The following is an 18508-nucleotide window of genomic DNA, read 5'->3' as shown; positions in this document are numbered from 1 at the left end:
ATGTCATCCCAGTCTTGGTATTCTTGTGGTTTCTTCTGTTTGCTCTGGCTAGTAGATGTACCTGTGTTATCTAACCTTGTTTACGCAGGTTCATTCCATCCTAAGCCAACTCAAGACTACAAGGTAAGTATATGCATCACAATCATGTGTATGAGGAATTCTTGCTGATGTACATACTGTTTGCAAGGACTCATGGGCATGAAGGTATTTTCTTTAATATTCTTTGCTCTGATGCATATGGCCAAGATACATGTAACGCTTTGCCTACTCTGTCATGGTTATGCTCTCACATGCTTCTATATTCCATATTCACATGATTGCATACATGTAGGGGGAGCCTATGCTTGTTACACGTCTTTCCAAAGCTTTACTTGCTACTCTTTATATCTTTATCTAAAGCTTTGATGTATGTTGTCATCAATTACCAACAAGGGGGCGATTGAAAGCATAAGTGCTCCCTAGGTGGTTTTGGTAATTGATGTCAACATATCTCTTATTGGACTAACACTTTTATCTAGTACGTTTCAGATAAGTTCAACAATGGAGTGGCATGGACTAAAATATGTGGGAACTCCTTCAAGATTCTAAGGACAAAGGATTGGCTCAAGCTTCAAGCTCAAGACTCTTTGTCGGGGAAACTGATCCACGAACACCTATGGGACCGGCGGACCGAGCCCCTTTCGGTTCGGCGGGCGGCGGAGATCGCACGAAGAGCGGATCGAGGCGAAGCACACGAGCAGTTTACCCAGCTTCAGAGCTCTCCGGAGAGATAACACTCCTACTGCTGCTTGTCTGATTGTATTCTCTTCTTGCTCGGGAGTGCGGAGTGCTACAAGACCGAGCGTGAGTGTTCTTCTGGCCTCGAAATGAGCCGAACCCTCCGAACCTTCCGAACCCTCTCTACGTTGCATGTGGGCCTCCTTTTATATGCTAAAGGGGTCACCGATAGGTGGCAACGTAGATAAGGGTAAAAACGTAAAAAGGAGTAGCGGTTGATACACCTACTTGCACAGTGTATCCTACCTAACCCTGACGGCAGGGGACAAGGGCATTAAATGCCCGTCTGTGTCGCCCAAATAGTGCAGAAAGGGACCGTCAGGCACGCCACCGATCGCCACGATGATGATCTTGTCAGCGTCGCAGGCCACCGCGCACCACTGGCTACACAGCCTCCCGCCATGCGCGCCTGGGAAGGCCTCAGGGCGACAAGTTGGTGGATGTGCTGGAGCGCGAGTATAGGGTGGTAGCTTGTCGCGGCAAGCGCCTTGCCGCGGTCGTTGTCTTGTCGCGCCCGGAAGCTTGTCGCTCACCAGGTCTTGCCGGGACGCGTGGCGCGTCGCGACAAGTTCCTTGAGATGCCTTGGTTGGCCTTCCCGGCAAGCTCCTCTTGCCGGGGTCTTGTCTCTTGGCTTGAATACTTTGTTCTTGAATGGCTCCAAAGGAGCCACGGAGGATCTTGGCGGTCGCCCGGCAAGCCTTGCCGCGGGGTGCTGCAACTGCCCGTGCACAAGTTCGGGATACTAGGGTACCCCTACTCTAGTACACCGACAGGAGCCCCCGGGCCTGGGCCACACACGGTGCCGAGCGCTGTTGGGCCAGGCCTAAAACAGGGCACGGGCACGCGCGGCCTGGGTTACGCCAAATCTTGCTCCGTATCCACCGCGCCCTCCCCAACGGCACGCGTCGAATGCGGCATCATGGGAGAGATCGTGGGTGGTTTCTTTATTCGGAAGGGCGAAACGTCCGCCCCCTCCCTCCTTATAAGCAGGGGAAACAGGGGCAGTTCGTCCTCCTCGCCGGTTACTGCTCCAATCTTCAGAAATCTCCGCTGCTCCCCCCTTCTTCTCAAAGTCGAAAGAGAGCAGCGCTCCGCCCCCCATCGCCACCAGCGCCACCGACGCCGCCGATCTCCCCCGCCACCTCCGTCATGGCTCCGAAAGCCGACAAGGGGAAGGTCGTGAAGTCAGCCGAGGCACAGCGGCTCGCGGCGCTGCGAAAGGAGCGGGCCATCTTCCCCCCTCAGCTTGACGCGAAGGAGCTGAGGGAGTACTACTACCTCTTCTGGTCGACGGAGACACGAGCGCATCCGCGCACGAGGGTGCTCTCAGCCGCCGCTTCGCGACTGGCTCCAAACGGGTACCCATTCTTCGTGCTGTTCTTCTACTGTGGGCTCTGCCCGCCGTTCTCCGAATTCTTCTGCGATATCATGAACACCTACGGGTTCCGCCTCCTTGATTTCACCCCCAATGACGTTCTGACCATGGCAGTTTTTGCACATCTGTGCGAAAACTTTGTCGGAGTCCACCCCAATGTCGCCCTCTTCCGCCACTTCTTCATCCCCCGAGTCGAGAGAGGAGAGCCCCTTGCCGGCGGAATTGCCTGGATCTCGAGGGTCGGCAAGAAGGAAGCCTATCTGGAGGGAGAGCTCCGCAGCAAGTGGGAGGAGTGGAGAGCAGATTGGTGCTGGATCGTCGAGGAGAACCCGCAGCCATTCACCGCCCGGTGCCAAACCCCGATAGTCCGCGGCAACGATTGGAGCAACGTGGCCTCGGAGGATGACATGCTGGAGATTGCCGTCACCCGAATCTTGCGCCTTAGGCTTGCCGGGCTCATCGTAGGCGCCGTTGGCACAGATTTTCTCCGCTGCCGCATCGCCCCCCTGCAGGAGAAAGGGAGACCCGCCTGGGAGTTCTAGAACTCGGCGGATATCATGAGGCTGCGCCCGGGCCTCAACTTCAATTTCACCATCTTGGAGCTCGACCCGATGCTCCTGGAGCTGTTCAAGCGCGATCCCCAACACCCATTTATGTTGCTGCGGAATGTCGTTCCGTTGTGCAACAATTCTTCGCTTGACCGCATCCGTGCAATGATGCCGCTGTGCGACTCGCATGGGATCGTCCCAACTTGGCAAGAGCCCGCAGACGACATCGTGCAGGAGTTCTTCGACAGCTTGGTCGAAGTGCCGGTCCGCTCTGACGAGCAGAAGAGCCTCACCCGCGACACCACCGACGCGGAGATGCAGCGCATCGCCACTAGGCTGGAGGAGGCGGCAGCAGCAGCTGCCGCGGGTCAATTTGGATTCACCTTGGAGGAGGCAGAGGCAGCAGAGGCGGCAAGCCTTGCCGAGCGAGAAGAGCTTGTCGGCGAGGAAGAACTTGTCGGGCCTGAATCAGAGTCGAGCAAGCCCGTCGAGGGCGCGGGCGACCCGTTGCAGATCGGCTCCTCCTCCTCCCCACCTTCAGCCAGCTCACCGCAAGTGGAGCCCCCAGCTCCACCAAGAAGGCGTCTTCGCAGGGCCGGGGACGTGGCGGGGCGGCAGACAAGTCAACAGCCTTCGCAGCGCACGATGCACTCGACCGCGGCAAGCACTGTTGCCGCGGGAGCACCTCACGCCGCTGCGGCAACTGGAGCGGGGCCTTCCCGATCCACCGCCACTGCTCCTGCCAAGCGGACAAGGGAGCCTTCTCCTCCGCCTCGTCGCACTGGAGGCGAGCCGAACTTCGATCTCTCCGCGCTCAGCTCCGACGAGGAAGAAGAAGAGTAAGATCCTTCGCTGTACTTGTAATTCTTCACTTCTTGATGTGTGTCTTGTATCTGATCTGCTTCATTCCGGATCCGTTCGTTTTCAGGACTCTGGCCCAGAGAGCGGCGAAGATAGCCAAGGTCCCGGTGATTGTCATCGAGGATGAACCCACCGCGGCAACAGGGGACGTGCCTGCGACCCCCTTGCCGGACCCGGCAACTCTTCCCCAAAGCAGCCCTCAGCGTAGCCCCCAGCGTAAGTGTATGGTTTACTTTGTGCTGTCAAGCGCGCATGGGTGTTCTTCTTTTGCTGATATCTGTCTGTTGGTTTGTGTAGGAGCAGAGCAGCCTCATCAGGAGGGCCCGGAGGCCGCTCCCGAAGTGCCATCTGCTTCGACTACACCGCCGAGGGAGGATTCCCCGGCAAGGGAGCGTTCTCCGGCAAGGGAGAATTCTCTGGCAAGGGGCGGTTCTCCGGCAAGGGACAACGCCAGTGATCCTCCGGTGGTTGAGACCACGACTGCAGATCCTAGCACAGGTAACCCTTTTGCCTGAAAACTCCCCTTGGGTTCTTCTTCTTCTGATTTTCTGCATTTACTTGATTTTTCTCCCTTCTTCGGTCGTCAGATCCACCTGCCGCGGATCCAATGGAAACCGAGGCCACCGGCGAGGTGGACGCGCGCGGCAACAATGACGATGCCGCCGCCACCGAAGAAGGGGCCGGTGCTGATGATCCCGCCGGCGAAGAGGCCGCCAAGGCTGCCACCGCAGAAGCAGGCGAGGAATCCGGCGATCGCACTGACGGCCCCGAGGCCGCAGGAGCGCCAGGCGCTGCACCGACCGCCGATCCCTCTGCCGCTGCCGCGGCGCCAGGCTCCGAAGAGCCCCAGCCCGGCGCCTACTTGAAGGCCGGCGATGGCGTCTTCATCAAGCTCCCTTGGGCGTCGAGCTCCAGGGCGCCGGTTGAAGGGGAGACTTTTGACGAAGAGGTGCTCGCCTCCACTGGGCTGGCGCTGGTCGACGCGCCAAGCAGCAGCAGCGACGAGCCTAAGGAGGAGCGGCTGTTGCGGAAGCTGCTGTCTCTTTACCGCGCCCGTCAAACCAAGCTGGTGTCTCGAGAGGCACTTGTTGTGAAGGCGGGAGTGGACATTGAGAAGCGCACAGAGGAGCTCCGGGGTCTCAGGCAGGAGGCTCTCCGGTCTCTGGCAGAGAAGCGGGAGCAACTTCTTGAGGAGCGGAAAGCCTTCCTCCTCGAGAAGGCTGAAGTTGAAGAGAAGCAACGGCTTGTCGCCGAGAATCTATTCGCGCAAGAAGGAGAGTTGGCGCAGCGCAAGGTGAACCTTGACAGCCACGAGGAGGAGCTTGTCGCGTGGGAGCAAGCAATTGGCGGGGCTCTCAAGGAGGCAAAGGATGCTGCCGCAGCTGCCGAGGCCGCCAAGAAGGAGCTGGAGACAAAGGTGGCGCAGCTGGAAGCAGATCTCAGGGCGAGCGGCGAGGAGCTTGCCGTGCTCAAGCATGAGCGTGAGAAGGATGCTGCCGCTCATGGTGAGCTGCAGGGTCTTCTCGCTGAGAGGAGCAAGGAGCTCAGCGCCGCCAAGGACTCCAATGCAGATCTCGAGTTGAAGCTGGCCACTTTGACTCAGAGGCTGGACGGCGCCAGGGAGCGGGAGGTGGCCTTGTCGGAGAAGATCAAGGCCGACGAGGCGCTGCTGACGAATGCTGCTGCCGCCCACGACGCTTTCAGGGAGACTATGGAGCATTGGACTGAGGGTCTTGTGGATGCTGCCGCAACCATCTACGGGGAGTTGGCGCAGCTGGGGATGGAGGATTTTGGGTATCCCTCCGACGAGCATCTCCAACCCAGCGCCAAGCTCAACCTGTTCTTCAAAGGCGTGGCGACGACTCTCCAGCGACTCCGGGAAAAGATCCCAAAGCAGCTGGCCGACGAGTCGCGCAGGATCTGCGCGGGGGCTCTCCAGAAGGTGCTGATGAAGGTGGCCTTCCGCAACCCAGGCCTCAACTTCACCAACGTCCTCAAGTCCTTGCCGCCGGATGCTGACGTGGAAGCGCTCAAGGCCCTTGTCACACCCATTGTGGACAAGGTGAGCGGGATCAAGAGGGTTGAGGGCGATCGCATAGACTAGGCCGCCCATTTTCTCTTTCTCTTTGTCACTGCTGGTTATGTCACGAGAACATCTATTAGAGCTGCGACAAGCTATCTTGTAATATAACTCTATTTTGGGTAGAGATTGCTATGTTATTTCCTTTACTTGATCCCTTCCTTTGTATGTTTTTACCCTACGCTTTTAGGGAACTTGCCGGCGCAGGCACCTTAGCCGCGAGCACTGCGTGCGGAACATCAGCAGCCTGCTGGCGGTGCTGCTTCCGACAAGAAACAAAGTAAGGGCGCAACTAGCTACGAGTTGGTTCCTCCGCGCACAGGTTTTCCATACAAAGTACGGTCGTTCGAGGAGAATAACTTTAAAATTTAAAAACTAATCGCTCAAACTTTGGCAACTTAGCTTTTCTGTCATTTGCTTCCCGGCAAGGCAAAACTTCCTCGAGCGACGCTTGGTCCATGCCATTATCTTCTCCTTTCCCCTCGGCCAACTTGTGTGCGAGGGAACCTTCCTTTTTGAGAAAAAGAAAGAAGAGAAAATAAAGATATGGAGCCTTATGGCTCGTTATTGCTTACCGGGGGTAGGTGCTGCACAGAGTGTCAGATAATGCATGCAAATATAAAGTAAAAAGCATGAAATTGACAAGATGTGCGGAGCATGTGAGCTTTACTTATGCACGGGGTCTGCGCCCGGCTTTGTACAAAGGATTACATGCAACATCGGCAAGACTTGTACAAAAGGTGGTTGCTAGAATGGGTTCCGGCAACCGCGCCCTACGGGTAAAACTTACGAAGATGCTCGATGTTCCAGGAGTTGCTCACCGGAATGCCATCTTCGGTCTCAAGGCGGACAGCGCCAGGCCTAGTGACTCGTTTCACCCGGTAAGGGCCTTCCCACTTCGGCGTCAACTTGTTAGAATTCTTGGCGGACTGAACGCACCGAAGAACATGGTCGCCTTCCTTGAAACTTCTGGCATTAACTTTGCGGCTATGGTAGCGGCACAAAGCTTGCTGGTATCGAGCAGCTCGTACAGCAGCCTGAAGACGGTCCTCCTCAAGGAGCAGCACGTCATCTTGTCGCAGCTGCTCTTGCTCAAGCTCATCATAAGCGAGCACTCGAGGTGACCCGTATACGAGTTCCGTGGGGAGAACTGCCTCCGCTCCATAGACTAGAGCGAAAGGTGTCTGGCCAGTGGCTCGATTTGGTGTCGTTCTGATCGACCAAAGAACCACCGGCAGCTCCTTGATCCAGTTCTTTCCGCACTTGCACAGCCTGTCGAAAGTCCTGGTCTTGAGCCCGCGCAGCACTTCAGCATTCGCCCTCTCCGTTTGACCGTTGCTTCTCGGATGAGCAACAGAAGCGAAGCAGACCTTGGCGCCAAGATCGTGGACGTACTGCATGAAGGTGCGGCTCGTGAATTGCGTACCGTTGTCGGTGATGATCATGTTAGGGATCCCGAAACGGCAAACAATTGACCTGAAGAACTTGACTGTTGACTGTGCTGTCACCTTCCTCACTGGTTCCACTTCCGGCCACTTTGTGAACTTGTCGATTGCAACGTGCAAGTACTCAAAGCCCCCGACAGCTCGGGGAAAGGGGCCGAGGATGTCGAGCCCCCAGACTGAAAATGGCCAGGATAAAGGGATCGTCTGGAGAGCTTGAGCTGGCTGGTGTATCTGCTTGGAATGGAACTGGCACGCTTCACACTTGGTTACTTGTGCAGTTGCATCCTGGAGGGCTGTCGGCCAAAAGAAACCTTGCCGGAACACTTTGCCGGCAAGTGCTCTTGAGCCAATGTGGTGACCACATATGCCTCCATGTATCTCTGCCAATAGCTTTTGTCCTTCTTCCCGTTGAATACACTTCAATTTCACACCGTTGAGTCTTCTTCTGTACAGTGTGTTGTCAACAAACTGGTACATACTTGACTGCCGGGCTAGTCTTTCCACTTCTTCTTGCTCTTCGGGAAGTTCTCCTGTCTAAAGGAAACGGACAATCCGCTGTGCCCATGTTGGAGCTCGCGGCTCGACAACAAGGACTAAAGGCGCATCTGCTGCTGCGAGAACACCCGCTTCTATGGCGAGAACCTGAGGCTCAGCCGGAGCTTGGCGTTCCCCGGCAAGCTTGCCGGAACAAAGCTTGCCGGGAGCGTCTGCTTCAACGGAACAAACCCTAGGGCTTGTCGGAGCAGACTGCTCCTCAGCATCCTTGGTGTTGATCTTGGGGACCTTCTTGGCGGCGGCTTCGGGGAGCTCTGCCGGAAAGTAGTCACCAGAAATCAACTTCCTCTTCTTGTTCTGTCCAGTTGATGGTGTTACGGATGGTTGAGTCAGCTTGAGCACAAAGATCCCTGGTTCCACAGGTAACTTTAGTGCGGCGCACTTCGACAAGCCATCGGCAATGTCGTTCTGAGCTCTTGGAACATGTTCCATTTGCAGGCCGTCAAAGTGCTCTTCTAGCTTCCTCACTTCATCAACGTAAGCTTCCATCAACGGACTCTGATAATTCTTGTTCACTTGGCGGATGACAAGCTGCGAGTCACCCCTGACAATGAGCTTCTTGATCCCAAGGTCTGCAGCGATCCTGAGACCGGCAAGCAAACCTTCATACTCTGCAGTATTGTTTGTTGCTTGTTCCTTGGGAAAGTGCATCTGGACTACGTACTTGAGGTGCTCTCCGGTGGGTGCGACAAGTAGCACGCCGGCACCGGCGCCTTGCAGCGAGAAGGCACCATCAAAGTACATCAACCACTCTTTGCTTGCTTCCTTGACGGGGATGCCCGTTTCTGGAATTTCTTCATCTGGTGTTGGCGTCCATTCTGCTATGAACTCTGCTAATGCCCTGCTTTGGATAGTTGAAGTGCTTTCAAACTTGAGGCCAAAGCTTGATAGTTCCAGTGCCCACTCGACAATCCTTCATGTTGCTTCCGGATTTTGCAGTATCCTCTTCAGCGGAAAACGAGTGACGACTGTGATCTCGTGTGCTTGGAAGTAATGGCGCAGCTTTCTCGAGGCCATGAGAAGGCCGAAAAGCAATTTCTGCACACCAGAGTACCTTGACCTAGCCCCCTGCAGAAGGGAACTGACAAAGTAAACTGGGCGCTGCACCATTCTCCTCTGCACCTCTTCACGTGTCTGCGTAGATCCATCTTTGTCGGGGCCAGAGCTTGCCGGGGAAGTCCCTTGCTTGTCGCTGGATGCACTTGCCGTGGTTGCCGGCTCATCATCCGCCTCCCTCTCCGCTACTAACGCAGCACTAACCACTTGATTGGTTGCCGCTATATACAGCAGCAACTTCTCTTGTGGCTTAGGTGCGACAAGTGTTGGAGTGGAGGACAGGTATCTCTTCAAGTCCTGCAGCGCAGCCTCCGCTTCCGGAGTCCATTTCATTGGACCTGCCTTTTTCAATATTTTGAAAAATGGCAGGGCGCGCTCAGCAGACCTAGAAATAAACCTGCTGAGAGCAGCCATGCAACCGGCAAGTCTTCATACATCCTTGATGCGCTTTGGTGCTTCAATCTGCTCAATGGCTTTGATCTTGTCGGGATTGGCTTTGATTCCCCGCTGAGACACGAAGAACCCGAGAAGCTTGCCGGAAGGGACTCCAAACACACACTTCTCGGGGTTGAGCTTGAGGTTGATCTTGCACAGATTTGTAAAGGTTTCGTCTAAATCTTGGATCAGAGTTGCCTTGTCCTTGCTCTTGACCACTATGTCATCCATGTACGCTTCCACATTTCTGTGCATTTGTGGCTCAAAAGCATCGTGGACTACTCTTGCAAATGTTGAACCAGCATTCTTCAAACCAAAAGGCATCCGTACGAAACAGAATGTGCCACATGGGGTGATGAATGCGGTCTTCTCCTCATCCTCTTCTGCCATGAAGATCTGATGGTATCCTAAGTATGCGTCAAGAAATGAAAGCAAGTCACATCCGACCGTGGAGTCAACAATCTGGTCGATGCGCGGCAAGGGAAATGGGTCTTTGGGACAAGCTTTATTAACATCGGTAAAGTCGATACAAAGCCTCCATTTCCCATTTGCCTTGCGCACGACTACAGGATTGGCCAACCACGTAGGATGGAGCACTCCTCTGACAAGGCCTGTTGCTTCCAACTTCTTGATTTCTTGAGCGATAAATTCTTGGCGCTCCACTGCCTGTTTCCTGACTTTCTGCTTGACGGGCCGCGCGTGAGGACAGACAGCAAGATGGTGCTCAATTACTTTCCTGGGAACACCGGGGATGTCAGATGGTTGCCATGCAAACACGTCGACGTTCGCCAGCAGGAAAGCAACGAGCGCGCTTTCCTATTTAGGGTCGAGAGTGGCACTGATGGTGAAGGTACCACCAGTGTCGTCCTCCTTGGCGGACACTTTCTTGGTCTCTGGTGGAGCCACCATTGTCTTCTTACTCTTGCCGGTGGAGCTCGATGGTGCGTCCTCGACGGTAGCGCAGCACTCCGAAGAGGTGCGCTTGCCGGAGTGGGCATCAAAACTCTTGCCGGACTTAGTCTTCTTCTTCTCCCCGGGAGCTTCAGCGGCAAGTGATCTGCGATCTGTTGCGGCTTCTGCTTCCCGGTAGATCTTGTCGGCGCAGATAAGAGCATCCTTCTTGTCGCCAGGGACAGAGATGACACTTATCGGGCCTGGCATCTTCAGCACGTTGTATGCATAGTGAGAGGCTGCCATGAACTTGGAGAGTGCTGGACGGCCAAGTATTCCATTGTAAGGCAATGGAAAATCAGCAACGTCAAAAGTGACCCTCTCAGTCCTGAAGTTCAACTCGCTGCCAAATGTTACCGGCAACGTGATCTTTCCCTTCGGCTTGCTTCTTCCCGGATTGATTCCTTGGAATGTGCCGGTCTCTTCGAGCTCGCTGTCAGGGATCTGGAGTTTCTGGAGTACCACGGAGGAGATCAGGTTCAAGCCGGCCCCGCCGTCAACTAGCATCTTAGTGACCTTGAGGTTGCGGATGGTTGGTGAAACCAACATCGGCAAGCACCCGACCGCAGTTACGCGATCAGGGTGGTCCTCAGTATCAAAGATGATAGGCGTGCTGGACCATTTCAGAGACCTGCGTGACTCGACGGGTGGTTCTGCCGCATTGACTTCCCGCACCCACTGCTTGAGCTGGCGGTGTGAAGTATGCAGAGAAGCACCACCGTCAACGCACAGGACCTCTGTGGCTTTCTGAAACTCCTGCTCATCGGTCTCGTCATCATCCATATCTTCATCGTCGTCGTCATCTTCATACTTGTCGCGGCCGTGGGGAGGTCTGTCTCCTTGCCGCTGCTTGGCCTTGCCGCGGCATCCTCCTCGGCCGGGGCGTTTCTTGCCGGTTCCTCCAGCACCTTTCTGGCCTTTCTCCTTGTCGCGCCGCTCGTATTCTGCCTTCTGCTGCTCGACAAGCTGCTCGACCTTCTTGCAGCTCTGGAGGTCATGGCCCTTGGTGCGGTGGATCTTGCAGTATTGCCTGTTGGTGCCGTCCTGCTTGTCGGCAACCGCCACAGCCTGGTGGGTGGTGCCTGCGGCAACCTGCTTGCCAGAGCTACCAGCTTTGGCTTCCTTGCCGGACTGCTCAACGACTAGCACCTCTTTGCCTTTCTTCTTCCTGTTGCTCCGCCGCCGGTTCTTCCTTGCCGGGGCAGCATCCTCACTATCAGATCCTCCTGCTCCTATATTCTCTCCGGGGAGTTTCCTCCCTTCCTCAGCACGTGCACACTTGTCAGCCAGGGCATATAGCTCACTGATGTCTCTGATCTTACACATCGCCATCTCCTCCCGCATCCTGCGGTTTCGCATGTTCTGATGGAATGCGCTGATTACCGCGGCTGGGTGGACATCTGGGATGTTGTGCTGTACGCGGCTGAATCTCTGAATGTACTTGTGCAGGGGCTCTCCTTCCTTCTGGGCGAGCAGATGAAGGTCGCTCTCTTGGCCGTGAGGCTTGTGGCCGCCCGTAAAGGCGCCGACAAACTGATGGCATAAGTCAGCCCAGGAGGATATGGAGTTGTCCGGCAAATGCATGAGCCAGGATCTGACATTGGGCTTGAGCACCAGCGGGAAGTAGTTGGCAAGGATCTTGTCGTCCCGTCCCCCGGCAGCTTGCACCGCGATGGTGTAGATGCCGAGGAACTCCGACGGATTCGTCTTGCCGTCGTACTTCTTCGGTACGTCTGGCTTGAAATTCTTCGTGTTGGGCCACTGGACTTGCTGCAGCTCACGAGTGAACGCAGGGCAACCTACCGTGTATGGCAAGTCGCCTGGTTCCCCTGGCACATGCATGTCGACAGAGGGCCCAGCGCGCTTGTCGGATTGACGTCGCTTCTCTTCGGCGCTCGATGCGAGTACGAGCATCTTCTTGTTGTCATTCATGGAGAACTTGGCGCTGATCGCAGCGAGCTCGTGGATCCAACGATGCAGTGGAGTCGCTGTCGAGGTGGATCCGGCGAGTCGGCGATCTTGGCCTTCGGGGTGGAGAGTGCACGGTGGTTGCACCCCCACCGGTTTCGTCGCCACCGGCTCGCACCTGGCGGTCCTGCCGCGGCAGCGATGCACTCAGCTGCCATGGAGTGTTGCCGTTGGGGAAGCTGATGAGACTCTGAATGGTGGCCCCCCATTGGTCGATCTTGTCTTCCGCTGGAGGGTAATCTAGGAGCAGTTGAGCTCGCGCCAAAGCTTCTGCTGGAGTGGTGGGTGGCAGTGGTGAACGGTGCAAGGAGCGGGATATGCTCGGACTTCTAACTACGATAGAAGGAGCAGTATCCCGTCCGGGCGACCGTGTCTCGCTCATGCCAGCACGCAGGAGTGCATGCTGGTCCTGAGCACCCCGGGATCCACCAGCTCGATCTTGGTCCAACAAGCGTATGGTACTGTGAATACCATGACGCTGTCGGTCCTGCGCCTCCTGAGATGGGCGCGGTGCATGTACGGACGCCGAGGTCTGCACAGCCTTGTCCTTGGACCTGGCAGCACCGTGAGCTTCCTCGTCGATGCCCGTTCTTCCGCCGGCGTCTGCCCCACCACCTGATTGCTCCGGTGGTGGTGGGATCGACGCGGACGGAGCAGTTGCCCCCGAAGCCTTCTTCTTCGGTGGCATGTCGATGAAGAGGTTGAAGATCTAGCTCGTGTGAATGCCGGATCGGATTCACACAATCTCGACGCCCCCTACCTGGCGCGCCAAAGATGTCGGGGAAACTGATCCACAAACACCTATGGGACCGGCGGACCGAGCCCCTTTCGGTTCGGCGGTGGGCGGAGATCGCACGAAGAGCGGATCGAGGCGAAGCACACGAGCAGTTTACCCAGCTTCGGAGCTCTCCGGAGAGATAACACTCCTACTGCTGCTTGTCTGATTGTATTCTGTTCTTGCTCGGGAGCGCGGAGTGCTACAAGACCGAGCGTGAGTGTTCTTCTGGCCTCAAAATGAGCCGAACCCTCCGAACCTTCCGAACCCTCTCTACGTTGCACGTGGGCCTCCTTTTATATGCTAAAGGGGTCACCGACAGGTGGAATCTTGTCCTCTACAAGCATCACATTTATATAAATGCTTTGTGCTGTGACTCAAGGATCAAACCCTTCTTGGAAATTGATGTCAAAGGGGGAGAGAGAGATCACATCAAAGCTTATCACTTAGAGAGATCACATCAAAGAGGGATAGTATCACCTCCTCAGGGGGAGAAATTGATCTCCAGGGGGAGAGAATACTCAAGTATAAAGTATTTCTCAAGGATCCCAGATGCTTGGTGTTCAAGAGGAGAGATGCCACATGTCTTATTGAGGGGAAAAGACATGTTCATATGTGCTTATTTGCATTAGTTTGCATTAGCTCTGTTCATTTGTATCTTTCAGCTCTGATTTTCCGTTCCCTATCTTCTCCCAGTATCCCATGCTAGATTCAGGGGGAGCAAGACATCTAAGGGAAAGAAATCATTTAAATTCATCACATATCTTTACTCTTGGGGACATGTCTAATCCAATGTCGTACTTAGTACTCACTCTCTACATGTCATCCCAGTCTTGGTATTCTTGTGGTTTCTTCTATTTGCTCTGCCTAGTAGATGTACCTGTGTTATCTAACCTTGTTTACGCAGGTTCATTCCATCCTAAGCCAACTCAAGACTACAAGGTAAGTATATGCATCACAATCATGTGTATGAGGAATTCTTGCTGATGTACATACTATTTGCAAGGACTCATGGGCATGAAGGTATTTTCTTTAATATTCTTTGCTCTGATGCATATGGCCAAGATACATGTAACGCTTTGCCTACTCTGTCATGGTTATGCTCTCACATGCTTCTATATTCCATATTCACATGATTGCATACATGTAGGGGGAGCCTATGCTTGTTACATGTCTTTCCAAAGCTTTACTTGCTACTCTTTATATCTTTATCTAAAGCTTTGATGTATGTTGTCATCAATTACCAAAAAGGGGGAGATTGAAAGCACAAGTGCTCCCTAGGTGGTTTTGGTAATTGATGTCAACATATCTCTTATTGGACTAACACTTTTATCTAGTACGTTTCAGATAAGTTCAACAATGGAGTGGCATGGACTAAAATATGTGGGAACTCCTTCAAGATTCTAAGGACAAAGGATTGGCTCAAGCTTCAAGCTCAAGACTCTTTGTCGGGGAAACTGATCCACGAACACCTATGGGACCGGCGGACCGAGCCCCTTTCTGTTCGGCGGGCGGCGGAGATCGCACGAAGAGCGGATCGAGGCGAAGCACACGAGCAGTTTACCCAGCTTCAGAGCTCTCCGGAGAGATAACACTCCTACTGCTGCTTGTCTGATTGTATTATGTTCTTGCTCGGGAGCGCGGAGTGCTACAAGACCGAGCGTGAGTGTTCTTCTGGCCTCGAAATGAGCCGAACCCTCCGAACCTTCCGAACCCTCTCTACGTTGCATGTGGGCCTCCTTTTATACGCTAAAGGGGTCACCGACAGGTGGCAACGTAGATAAGGGTAAAAACGTAAAAAGGAGTAGCGGTTGGTACACCTACTTGCACAGTGTATCCTACCTAACCCTGACGGCAGGGGACAAGGGCATTAAATGCCCGTCTGTGTCGCCCAAACAGTGCAGAAAGGGACCGTCAGGCACGCCACCGTTCGCCACGATGGTGATCTTGTCAGCGTCGCAGGCCACCGCGCACCGCTGGCTGCACAGCCTCCCGCCACGCGTGCCTGGGAAGGCCTCAGGGCAACACGTTGGTGGATGTGATGGAGCGTGAGTACAGGGTGGTAGCTTGTCGCGGCAAGCGCCTTGCCGCGGTCGTTGTCTTGTCGCACCCGGAAGCTTGTCGCTCACCAGGTCTTGCCGGGACGCGTGGCGCGTCGCGACAAGTTCCTTGAGATGCCTTGGTTGGCCTTCCCGGCAAGCTCCTCTTGTCGGGGTCTTGTCTCTTGGCTTGAATACTTTGTTCTTGAATGGCTCCAAAGGAGCCACGGAGGATCTTGGCGGTCGCCCGGCAAGCCTTGCCGCGGGGTGCTGCAACTGCCCGTGCACAAGTTCGGGATACTAGGGTACCCCTACTCTAGTACGCTGACACTCTTCATTTTACATTTTAGTGATCCAAGATCATATTGAGTGTATAGGAAAATCCAATACTATCAAGAAGGGATGAGGTGTTGCTTAATGAGTTTCTTGCTCCACAGTGCTTAGTGCTATGCTCCAAAACCCTCAACTACTTTCCCACTTCCACACATATGTCCTAAACCTAAAGTCAAACTCGGCCCCACCGACTCTTTCTATCCGACGCCAGCGAGTTCAGATGTCATAGCCACTGCCACAAACCCTTGGCAAATCGGTCTCACCGATAGGGATCTCGGTCTCACCGAGATGGGATTGTAATCTCTCTGTGTATGTCCATTACCAAAATCGGTCTCACCGAGTTTGAGCAATCGGTACTACCGAGATTACAATGCAAACTCTCTGGTCAACTTATTACCAAAATCGGTCCCACCGAGTTTGAGTAATCGGTCCCATCGAGTTTGCCTGACCAACTCTCTGGTTAGCTAATTACCAAAATCGTTCTCACCGAGTTTGTGTAATCGGTCTCAACGAGATTACGTTATGTCCTAACCCTAACCATATCAGTCCTACCGAGTTGCATATTGGTCCCACCGAAAATCCTAACGGTCACTAGATTTGCTGAATCGGTCCGACCGAGTTTATCAATTCGGTCCCACCGAGTTTGGCAAGTTGTGTGTAACGGTTAGTTTTTGTGTGGAGGCTATATATACCACTCTACCTCCTCTTCATTCTTGGAGAGAGCCATCAGAATGAACCTACACTTCCAGCATCCTATTTCTGAGAGAGAACTACCTACTCATGTGTTGATGCCAAGGTATTCCATTCCTACCATATGAATCTTGATCTCTAGCCTTCCCCAAGTTGCTTTCCACTCAAATCTTCTTTCCACCAGATCCAAATCCTATGAGAGAGAGTTGAGTGTTGGGGAGACTATCATTTGAAGCACAAGAGCAAGGAGTTCATCATCAACGCACCATTTGTTACTTCTTGGAGAGTGGTGTCTCCTAGATTGGCTAGGTGTCACTTGGGAGCCTCCGACAAGATTGTGGATTTGAACCAAGGAGTTTGTAAGGGCAAGGAGATTGCCTGCTTCGTGAAGATCTACCGCTAGTGAGGCAAGTACTTCGTGGGCGATAGCCATGGTGGGATAGACAAGGTTGCTTCTTTGTGGAACTTTCGTGGGTGGAGCACTCCGTGGACTCGCGCAACCGTTACCCTTCGTGGGTTGAAGTCTCCACCAACGTGGATGTACGATAGCACCACCTATTGGAACCACGCCAAAAACATATGTGTCTCCAATTGCGTTTGAATCGTCCAAAACCCTTCCCTTTACATTCTTGCAAGTTGCATGCTTTACTTTCTGTTGCTCATATACTCTTTGCATGCTTGCTTGCTATATGTTGTGAATGTTGAACTTGTGCCTAAACTCCACTTAAACTTAAAGAAGTTAAAAAATGCAACTTTGGTACTTAGTGTGTAATCACCCCCCCCCTCTAGACCCCTCTTCTCAAGGTCCTACATCATTTCTATCATTGCAAGCAAGAATAGCTTTAGCAGCTTCTTTGTTCATAACATAACCCTTAGGAACAACAGGTAATACGTAATCATTGGGGGAACGTTCATCATCACTATCATCAATAATAGGTTCTTCAACATTTTCATTTCCCCTAACTCTAGCAAGTTGTTCATCAAGAAATTCACCTAATGGTAAAGTAGTATCACGCACAGAAGTAGTTTCATCATAAGTATCATGCAAAGCAGAAGTGGCATCATCAATAACATGCGACATATCAGAATTCATAGCAGTAGCAGGTTTAGGTGTCGCAAGCTTACTAATAACGGAAGGAGAATCTAGTGCAGAGCTAGATGGCAGTTCCTTACCTCCCCTCATAGTTGAGGGCAAAATCTTGGTCTTAGCATCTTTCAAGTTCTTCATAGTGATCAACAGATATAAATCCCAAGTGACTCAGAGAATAGAGCTATGCTCCCTGGCAACGGCGCCAGAAATTAGTCTTGATAACCCACAAGTATAGGGGATCGCAACAGCTTTCGAGGGTAGAGTATTCAACCCAAATTTATTGATTCGACACAAGGGGAGCCAAAGAATATTCTTGAGTATTAGCAGTTGAGTTGTCAATTCAACCACACCTGGATAACTTAGTATCTGCAGCAAAGTATTTAGTAGCAAAAGTGGTATGATAGTAATGGTAACAGTAGCAACAATAAAGAAAAATGTTTTTGGGTTTTTGTAGTAGTTGTAACAGTAGCAACAGAAAAGTAAATAAGCAAAGAACAATATATGAAAAGCTCGTAGGCAATGGATCAATGATGGATAATTATGCCGGATGCGATTCCTCATGCAATAGTTATAACATAGGGTGTTATAGAACTAGCTCCAGTTCATCAATGTAATGTAGGCATGTATTCCGTAAATAGTCATACGTGCTTATGGAAAAGAACTTGCATGACATCTTTTGTCCTACCCTCCCGTGGCAGCGGGGTCCTAGTGGAAACTAAGGGATATTAAGGCCTCCTTTTAATAGAGAACCGGACCAAAGCATTAACACATAGTGAATACATGAACTCCTCAAACTACGGTCATCACCGAGAAGTGTCCCGATTATTGTCACTTCGGGGTTGTCGGATCATAACACATAATAGGTGACTATAGACTTGCAAGATAGGATCAAGAACACACATATATTCAGGAAAACATAATAGGTTCAGATCTGAAATCATGGCACTCGGGCCCTCGTGACAAGCATTAAGCCTAGCAAAGTCATAGCAACATCAATCTCGGAACATAGTGGATACTAGGGATCAAACCCTAACAAAACTAACTTGATTACATAGTAAATCTCATCCAACCCATCACCGTCCAGCAAGCCTACGATGGAATTACTCACACACGGCGGTGAACATCATGAAATTGGTGATGGAGGATGGTTGATGATGACGATGGCGACGAATCCCCCTCTCCGGAGCCCCGAACGGACTCCAGATCAGCCCTCCCGAGAGAGATTAGGGCTTGGCGGCGGCTCCATATGGTAAAACGTGATGAAACTTTCTCTCTGATTTTTTTCTCCGTGAGACGGTATATATGGAGTTGGAGTTGAGGTCGGAGGAGGTCCGAGGGGCCCAGGAGATAGGGGGCGCGCCGTAGGGGGGGGGGGCGCCCCCCTATCTCGTGGACAGGCCTTGGGCCCCCTGGCCCTGATTCTTTCGCCAACAATTCTTATTAATTCTGAAAAGTCCCTCCGTGGAAGTTCATTCCGAGAACTTTTCTTTTCTACACATAAAACAACATCATGGTAGTTCTGCTGAAAA

This window comes from Triticum aestivum, chromosome 7B, assembly GCF_018294505.1.
Source record: "Triticum aestivum cultivar Chinese Spring chromosome 7B, IWGSC CS RefSeq v2.1, whole genome shotgun sequence".
In the NCBI taxonomy this organism is placed as follows: domain Eukaryota; kingdom Viridiplantae; phylum Streptophyta; class Magnoliopsida; order Poales; family Poaceae; genus Triticum; species Triticum aestivum.
Note: the sequence above shows the minus strand (reverse complement) of the source record.